This window comes from Humulus lupulus, chromosome 8, assembly GCF_963169125.1.
Source record: "Humulus lupulus chromosome 8, drHumLupu1.1, whole genome shotgun sequence".
Lineage (NCBI taxonomy): Eukaryota > Viridiplantae > Streptophyta > Magnoliopsida > Rosales > Cannabaceae > Humulus > Humulus lupulus.
This window is the reverse complement of record NC_084800.1, coordinates 111,439,607-111,447,469: the sequence shown is the minus strand read 5'-3', so window position 1 is coordinate 111,447,469 and position 7,863 is coordinate 111,439,607. Positions and strand designations below refer to the sequence as shown.

General features: G+C 36.6%; 1 non-coding gene across 1 annotated transcript; it reads left to right on the top strand.

Annotated features, from left to right (window-relative positions):
* The first annotated feature begins 241 nt into the window (after positions 1 to 241).
* On the top strand, positions 242 to 348 carry LOC133798891 (small nucleolar RNA R71). The gene has a single exon (XR_009876107.1). It is a non-coding gene; the product is annotated as a small nucleolar RNA R71 (small nucleolar RNA).
* The last annotated feature ends 7,515 nt before the right edge of the window (positions 349 to 7,863 follow it).

Below are 7,863 nucleotides of genomic sequence, written 5' to 3'. Positions count from 1 at the left end.
AGAGGCTACTTGCGCTGTTAGAGCAGTGATTGCATCCAGCTCATGCACCCCAGCTACCTTTCTGACTCCTGATGATCTTTTCTCAGACCACTGATGATTGTTTGTGGCCATGTCCTCTAGCAGCTCATAAGCACCAGTTGCACTCTTGCTCATAAAAGTGCCACCCGCTGCAATATCAATAATGGTTCTGGTTGTAGGACATAAACCATTGTAGAAATTATGTACTAGCATCCACTGTTCAATGCCATGATGAGGACATCTTCTCAAGAGTTCCTTAAATCGTTCCCAAGCTTCATACAATGACTCTCCGTCATTCTGGCAAAAGTTATTGATCTCTCCCCTCAATTTAGCAGCTTTGGACGGAGGGAAGAATTTAGACAAAAAATTCTGAGCTAGATCTTGCCAGGTGACAATAGAATTTGGCTGCAGCGAGTTCAGCCAACTTTTGGCTCTGTCCCTCAGAGAAAATGGGAAAAGCCTCAGCTTAATTGCATCGTCACTCACCCCATTATATCTGAAGGTTCACACAACTCCAGAAAATTGGACAAATGGGTGTGAGGATCTTCAGAAGGTAACCCATTGAATTGCACAGAGGACTGCACCATTTGTAGAATAGCGGGCTTGATTTCAAAGTTGTTGGCCTCTACAGCTGGTGGGCATATACTATTTTAGTACATAATCCCTCAGGCTCCTCTCAGCATTGTTCTGAGCCTGACCCCCTTGTACAATTCCAGGAATTAGAACATTCCTGCCATCCCCTTCATTCTGTGCCATCTTCACAGATTTCTGGGCCTCCCTCTTGTTCTTTCTGATTTGCTTGCAAGACTTTTCAATCTCAGGATTCAGAGGAACAAGTGTGTCTTTTCCTTTTCTGCCACGCATATACCAAAATTCACCTGAGATAGACAAATTAAGACACTAAACAGATTAGAAACAAGAGAAATTAAAATCAAATTAGAATAAAAATTAATTAGACTGATATTGATAATTATTTTCAGTCCCCGGCAACGGCGCCAAAAACTTGTTGTGATATTTTTGCTATGCAAGTGCACACAGTCGCAATTCGTAATAAAATGGTAAAACCAAGTATCGTCCTCAAGGACTGATTTATCAATTACCAGTCAATTAATTTCTTGTTCTATTTGATGAATTAAAATTTTTTATTTTTGTAAACACAGCAAAAGAAACTATAAAGTGCAGAAACAATAATTGAAAATTAAATGAGATAACAACTAATGGTAAAACTTTTAATGTAATCACTGAAGAAACAATTAGGATATTCAATCTCATCAACTATCCTCCCTTTTATTCCCTAATGCAAAGTGTGAATTCTTCTTCTTTTTACCTAATTCAATTAACAAGTTGATACAGCAGCCTATAATCATACTATGAATTATAAACTCAACCTAGGTGACAATTTCCTATATTTCTATGGTAAATTGAACCACAAAGGTAGCATTAATCTCGACAACTTAATAACAGTTACACAATTAATTTAGATACTTTCGTTCTAAATTAGAATTATGTCCAATATAACCACAGCAGAATTAAATCTCACTTCTCAGATCTTGACTTAAAAACATATGTATATGACTAAAGATGGCCAATCAATAATCAATCTATAAAAACAGGTTATATGGAATTGAAGAGGAAGAAAATTGAAATTGCATTAGTTCATAACAGGGATTCAAGTGATTCAATTAAACATCCTAAACAGAAAATTAGTTCATAGTCATAATGCTAATCACAAAAAAAATTAAAGATAACATCAGGAAGAAGAAGAAAAACATGTAGAAATACTCTAAGTCTTCAGCCTTCAAAACCAGCTCTCATCCCCAATCCGTACGTCCCTTTTCTCTTCTCTTTTTTGCCATATTAAAACATAGGACTTCAAATTTTAAAGAGGCGGGCCGCGGCTCTACATACACTATGCCGCGGCCCGTGTCCAATTTCCTGGGCAAAAGGTCCTCTTCATGCCGCGGCATTAGTCAGCCATGCCGCGGTCCGCGTCGACGAGTTCTGGGCAAAATGCCCATCTATGCCGCGGCCCTCTCTAGCCATGTCGCGGCCCGAGGATTTCCTTAAAAACAATGGTTTTGTTTCCCACCTAGCTGCGGCTCCACTTTGCTCATGCCGTGGCTCTTAAGGGATTTTTCAATTTTTCGAGTTTTCATCCCAAAAATTTACCAACGCTTCCAAATTATGTTGAGAACCATTCTTCCTCGAAATATGATGAAAAACTTGGTTATTTCTTCCATTTCTTTGACATTTTCTTCCAAGTTCTCAATTCTTCCTGATATTCACAAAGACAGACAAACAAAGCATAAATCCGCACTAAATGAAAGAAAAACGAAATAAAAGACTACTTTAAACATCACCAAAACATGATAAAAACTAGACTCAACATCAACATACAACAATAAATACTATCTAGTTACAAGTTGCTTCATCATGATCTTAATAATCTTATGGAAAATATTATAAGCACATAACAAGAATCCAAAATATATTACAAAAGAAATACATACTTGGCACAAAATGGTCTTCCGAAAGGAGGAGAGAAATGTAAAGAGAAAGAGTAGAAAAGATGATAGTAACCAAAAATTAAGCACACCAAAAATGGTCTTGTAATTACATATTTATAGCCAAAATGAGAGTATTAAAATAATCAACTTAAATTGATTAAATTAATTAAATAAAGTAAATATGGCATGTAGAGGTAAATTATATGGTGTAATGATGATTTTGTGGTGAAATATGTAGGAAAGTTGGGTAAAAAAAGGTGGCCTTTTTGGACATTGGGACAAGGGGACAATTGTGGGCTCAAGAGGAAAATGGCAGGTGGCTGGGGGCTTTGGGAAGCTAGGTTGCAGGGGGGCTGGCAGGTGTGAGCTAGGCAGTTTATGCTGCAGGAGGCGGGCCAGGCCGAAAGGCTGCTGGGAGGCTAGGTAGGCAGGTTGGTGAGACAAGTGCATGTCCGGCGGGGCGGCTGCTGGGGCAAGCGCAGGCAGGCTGGGTCGTGGAGGAAGCATCAGGCGTGGGCCTTTGGAGGCTGAAGGCTTTGGGCCCAGGTGAGGAGGCTTTTCCTTTTGGCTTTTCATAAATGCCAATTTTCTCATTCTTCTTTCAAATTTAACTTCTTTCTTTTTCTGAATTTTCAAGCACCAAAATTCAAATTAAAACCCTACAAAAAATAAAAATAAATTAAGTTAAAACTAAATATTTTCAATAATGAAATATACAACATAAATTCCATGAAATACTAATTAAAACTTAATTTACTTTGACATTTAAGCTCAATAAAATCACATTTTCAACTTTTAATTTAACAACACTAATTTCAAATAATTAAACTACAAAATATTACAATAAAATATCTATAAAAACATATAAAAATCTAAAAAAATTACAATAAGACTAATAAATTAAAAATTACTTAAAAATTTAATAAATTACTTAAAAACTTAAGAACTAAGCAACAATTAGCATATAAATTATGGTAAAATAACTATATTTTGTAGAGTTATCAGTTTCTAAGAACTCAGTTCACTATGGTTTGGATGGTGAAACCAATATGGTTGTTGGTGCACTGGTGACGATGATCTGTTGTCTTTCAAACAGGCAATGGCTTGCCCTGAAAAGGAACTATGGCTCGAAGCCATGAAACAGGAAATTGAGTCCATGTACTCAAATTCCAACTGGATTCTTGTGGAAGCACCTAGTGACTTTAGGGCCATAAGGTGCAAATGGATCTACAAGAACAAATGAGGTGTTGATGGAAAGATTGAAACTTATAAAGCTCGATTAGTGGCAAAAGGTTATACCCAAAGAGAAGGCATGGACTATGAGGAAACTTTTAGTCCGGTAGCCATGCTCAAGTCCATTTGCATCCTCCTATCCATAGTAGCCGCTCTCGTCTATGAGATTTGGCAAATGGACGTCAAGACATCTTTTCTTAATGGGAAGTTTGACGAAGTCATTTATATGGATCAGCCAGAAGGATTTAAAGTACCTAGAGAAGAAGAAAATTTTTGCAAGTTGAATAGGTCCAGTTATGGACTTAAGCAAGCTTCTCGTTCCTGGAACCTTAGGCTTGATGAGAAAATCATAACCTATGGCTTTGAACAAAATATTGATGAGCCTTGTGTTTACCAATTGAAGAGAAATCACATAGTGGTATTCCTGGTTCTTTATGTATATGTTATCTTACTCATTGGAAAAAATGTTAAGAAATTATCAGATGTGAAGAATTGGCTGAGCACTCAATTCTAGATGAAGGATTTGGGTGAAGCAAGTTATGTTCTAGGTATCTAGATCATTAGGGATAGAAAGAACAAACTCTTAGCTCTATCTCAAGCAGCTTACATTGATAAAGTGCTTAGACGTTTCTCAATGACAAATTCCAAGAAAGGACGTCTACAGTCTCGCCATGGAATTCATCTTTTAAAGAAGCAGTCTCCCCAGACTCCTGAAGAGGAAGATACAATGAGAAAAGTTCCTTACGCATCTGCAGTTGGAAGTTTGACGTATTCTATGTTGTGTACTAGACTAGATATATGTTATGTCGTGGGAGCAGAGAGCATGTATCAGTAAAATCAAGGACCGAACATTAGATAACAGCTAAGCATATTATGAAGTATTTAAGGCAGAATAGGGATTACATGTTAGTCTATAATGTAGGCTACACCGATTTAGATTTTCAGACTGATGTCGATGACAGGAAGTCTACTTCTGGAATGGTGTTTACTCTTAAGGGTGGAGCTATGATATGGAGAAGCGTAAAGCAGTTTGCAATCTCAGATTCCACCATGGAGACTGAGTACATAGCTGCGTCTGAAGCAGTAAAGGAAATAGTCTGGCTAAAGAAGTTCTATTCAAATCTTGGTGTTATTCCAGATATGGATAAACTGCTTATGTTCTTTGTGACAACACAGGAGCGATGGCCAACTCGAGAGAACCTTGAAGTCACAAGAGGAGTAAGCATATAGAAAGGAAGTATCACATAATTCGAGAATATATGGCTAGGGGAGATGTGAAGGTTATGAATATTTTATCTTAAGACAATCTTGCGGATCTGTTTACAAAGACACAACTAGAAGCTACATTTGATAAGCATATCAAGGAAATAGGATTAGTATAATTAAGGCATTAGTTTCAATTAGTGCAAGTAGGAGTTTTTTGGGGTTTTATGCCCTAATTAAAACTCAATTTCTTTGTAATCTCATTTTATTATCAATAAAAGAATAGAAATCAATTTTGACTTGGTCAATCACTTTGCTCACATGTTTTATTTTCATAATTATTTGTTTAATATAAACTTCTATTAAATCTCAAGCATATAGCAAATCATATTTATAGTGACGTAATCACGGTGGAATATAAATATGATTATATGTTCAAACATAAGTTAGTCCTAAGATTAGTCAGTGCACAAGATTTACACTGACTTGCCAATCTACGATATAATCTACTTACACATTGTCGTGTTATGTTCTTTCCATAACATTGGCAAAGTAGATAAGATCAAATGTATTTGTTACATCGGACTGGACCGATATTGACAGTAGATCAGATAAGTAAACATACCGTTATTATCTATTCTAGTCATATCATATAGTTGACCATAGGTCAATTCAATCTCAATTCTGAGAGGTTAGTATTCTAACTGGTTGTATTATTTGAGTTCTTTGACTTGTTCGTTACCAGCGTACCCTACGAATTAGCCCATACTTACATCTTGGGAACTCGATAGTATAATTGAGTAGGTGTGTTAATCATAGATATGAACATCTATAGCTTCTGATGAAGAAGTAAAATGACGGTTTCCTTTTAGTTTGGTTTGAGATGCTAAATGATAGAGATCTCATTTCAGTAATTAATATTAGTTGACTGAAATATCATTTACAAGGAACTAAGTATTTTAATGATAAAATACAATGAGGGGTAAAACGGTATTTTTAGTGTCATCTCATTGTAGACTATCTATAGAGGATTGAGTGATAATTATGGTTGTAACAACGGATAACTAATAATGTATCTATATTGGTTATAAAGCATTCTATGAATTCAAGAGTGCAATTCCAAGTCTTTAGTGGAGTCACAAGGGATTAATAAGTTAGTAAACTTATTTGTTAAATTTATGATAACTTATTGGAGCTTGATTTCATAGGCACATGGTCCCCACTGTACTCTGGATAAAATCACCTAGATAGTCTCAATTAATTGATTTAATTATCAATTAGAATTATCAAAGCTGACCAGTTTAATTTTGGATAGTTTCATAGAGTTATGCAATTTAGAGAAAGAAAAAAATATATATTTTAGGACTGATTTATTAATTAAGACAAATCAGTGTCTAAATTAATAAATAAGTTTAAATCAAGGTTCAAATAATAAATAATTAATTTGATAAAGGGTTTAAATATTTATTTAATTAATTAATCGATAGAAAATAATACGGGCTTATAATTAAATGGGAAATTTTACGGGCCTAAAGCCCATGATAATTTTCACCTAATGGATAATATTACCTATTATTTTATTAATTTTTTAATTAAATAAGTGACCTAATTGAGCCTATAAAAGGAATGCTAAGTGAGAGTTGAAAAATATGATCAAAAGATGAATGGATGATCAGAAGATATATTCTTGATGCTTAAGGGTTTTAGACTCTCTCTACAGCAAAAATCCCTTTCTAAGCCTCAATATTCTCTTCTCTTCTTCTCTCTGTATCTATCTCATGTGTTGAGAATTTCCCACTATAGTCTAGGTGATTCTAAAGATACTTTGGAAGGTTGTGAAGAAATTTGAAGAACGGTTCAGTTTCTTGGTGATATCTTGCGACATAATGGATACAAGGGTTAGAGAAATTGAAGGAATGACTTATTCATTCCGCTACACATAATGTAAGTGTTCTTATCATCATCTCTGTTTAAATTAAATTATAAAAACATGTTCTAGGTTTTCTTATATTAATTTGTTTAACATATGATGTACATGAAAACAAATAAGATCTTGTATAAGTTTTCCCTACACGAAATCCCAAGGGAAATGGGACAGTGTAGACAGGACAGGGAACTGCCCCCGTCAAGAAGTAAGTTTCACAATACTCCGATTACATTGCCTTAGTGGACTGTCGGGAGAACATCTTTATGGCCATAGAACAGTACGTCCATTATCGGAAGCCACAGCCCATTCGGAGAGACAGGGAAAGGTGAGATCCCAACAAGTTTTGTCATTTTCAAAATGATGTGGGGCACCACACCAATGAGTGTCTCCAACTCAAAGATGAGATCGAAAACCTCATCAAACTGAGACACCTTCTGTAGTATGCTCGGGATAGGGCACACCAGGCTCAGGCCCCGACCGTGGTAACACCCGCACAGCCCGTGGCCCCCCCAAACTCCAAGTACAGTACACGCAGCTCCGTAACAGCAGATAGTCCACGAACCTCCCCCAAGTGAATGGACATGTGGGGACCATATCCAGAGGACCCCGCTTGGGGGGGCACCTCCTGAGGCTTGTAGAATAAGTATGTGTGGGCTTTAAACCATGACGGTGAGGTGTTGGCATTAACTCAATTGTTAGCCCATATGCTGAGGATGGATGACCAAGTCCTCACATTCTCTGAGGACCATAGAGTGCACTTTCCACACCACAATCCTTTGGTGATCGAGAGCCAGGTTTCCAATAAAATGGTGGCTCAAATCTTGGTGGACAAAGTTAAGTGAACATCCTATTCAAGTCAGCCTACGAGAAGATCGGGCTAACCACAAGCGACTTGTCCCCATGCACCTTAACTCTATATAGGTTCTCGGGGGAAGGTCTCATACCGATGGTCAAGATCAAGCTGCCAGTGATGCT